Here is a 1,852-nt window from a genome sequence, read left to right as displayed (position 1 = left end):
CTAAAGCTTATCATTGCTTCTGCTTGCCTACCTGTAGAATAGCATGGAATGGAATAATTCAGATGAAAGAGGCCTTTGAAGATCAACTTGTCCAACTGCCTGACTACTTCAAGGCAAATCAAAAGATAACGCGTGTAATTGAGGGCATTATCCAAATGCCTCTTAGACACTGACAGGCATGGGGCATCTCTAGAAAGCCCCTTCCAGTACTTGACTATCCTCATGGTAAAGAAATTTTTCCTAATATTCGGTTTGAACCTACTCTGGCACAGATTTCTGCCATTCCCTTGTGTTACATCCTTGTTGGGTCTCATCAATTGATGGGATTTTTACTACTTCAGGACTTAAACTGAAAGTGAAGCTTAGTTTATTTCAACAAAACAGTGATTATTATCTATAATTACTAGCTGTAAAATAGCTCAAGACTTGGGGTGTAAAAGTGAGAGAGCATGGACTGATGCTCTTGGAACCAATTTTTGCTTGCAGTATACATGATTTTTGCATCACTCAAAACAATAAAATGCAGTCAATCTGCCAAAGCATCTTTTACTTTTCGTCGTTATGAATTGAACTATATTCTAAGTCAATTCATGACTGCATTCTAAGGCTTCTGAATTAGTGTAGGTCCTACGCTTGGGGTTTCATTTATGCCACAGGTAGAAAATATTTTCTTTACTAGTAGAATATATAATATTCTATATAGAATATATATTTTTAATATTAGAATCTATATATATAGTGTATATATATATATATCACCATATATATATATTCACTATAATAGAGTCACCAAGTATCTGGCTCAAAATTAGTGTTCAGATTTGGTGCACTCCTCTTTCGTATGTTCAGATAACAACTGAATTTTATCAGTACAAGCACTGACAAGAATCTTAGAATCATAAGAGTGATTCGGGTTGGAAGAGTTTGGGAATACAAGAAAAACTGTTCAGAGCAGCAGCTGTGGAGCAAGATAAACAGCATGAGAACCAAGGACACCTAGAAGAAGAAAGAATGTCTCATGGCTGATTGGGTAAGCACCTGCACGAACGGTTGAAGAGTGTTTGTAGAATGCTCTGTTGACCTGTGAAGGTGGATGGGAAAGCTAGAAAAAGGAAACTTCTGAAGGTACATGAGTAATGTGAGAACTTGTAATAGACGATTTGGGTTGTTCTCATCTGAGTCTGTGCATCAGATGCTGCAGAAGAGACTTTAATGACATTCACGGTGTAACTGCATTATTGGACAAACTGTACTATCAATGCAAGCTGGGGGATGAAAGGATAGGACATAGCCCTGTCAAAAAGGTTGTGGGGTACTGATGGTTGGTAAACTGGACATGAGACAGCGGTGTGCCCTTGCAGCCCAGAAAGCCAACTGTATCCTGGGTTGTATCAAAAGAAATGTGGTCAGCTGGTTGAGGGAGGTGATCCTGCTTCTTTGCTCTGTACTGGTGAGATCTCACCTGGAATACTGCATCCAGGTGTGGAGTCTTCGGTACAAGAGAGATGAGATGCAGGCCTATTAGAGTGCGTGCAGTGGAGGGCCACAGAAATGATCCAAGGGATGGAGCACTTCTCCTGTGAGGACAGACTGAGAGCTGGGGCTGTTCAGCCTGGAGAAGAGAAGGCTCCAGGAAGACCTTACAGCAGTCTTTTGGTATCTGAAGGAGGGCTATAAGAAGGAAGGGGAGAGTCTAGCAGGTTTGTTGCAGTAGGACAAGGGGAAACAGTTTCAAGCTAAAAAGGGGGAGATTTAGATTGGGCGTGTGGAAGATTTGTTACAATTTATTTATAATTGCATATAATTTACTCAGAAGATCTTTAAAGTGGGATTTGTATAATTAACAAGTCCT

The 1,852-nt window shown here is 40.1% G+C and overlaps 1 long non-coding RNA gene across 1 annotated transcript in view; it reads right to left on the bottom strand.

The window, feature by feature from the left end:
* LOC122181780 overlaps nucleotides 1-1,852 on the bottom strand; it is a 35,475-nt gene that overhangs the window by 11,903 nt on the left and 21,720 nt on the right. The window lies entirely within an intron of this gene.

The sequence above is a fragment of the Lagopus leucura genome, unplaced genomic scaffold (genome assembly GCF_019238085.1).
Source record: "Lagopus leucura isolate 7727_CA_CO unplaced genomic scaffold, USGS_WTPT01 Super-Scaffold_100012, whole genome shotgun sequence".
Classification (NCBI taxonomy): domain Eukaryota; kingdom Metazoa; phylum Chordata; class Aves; order Galliformes; family Phasianidae; genus Lagopus; species Lagopus leucura.
Note: the sequence above shows the minus strand (reverse complement) of the source record. Positions and strands in the feature narration are given on the sequence as shown.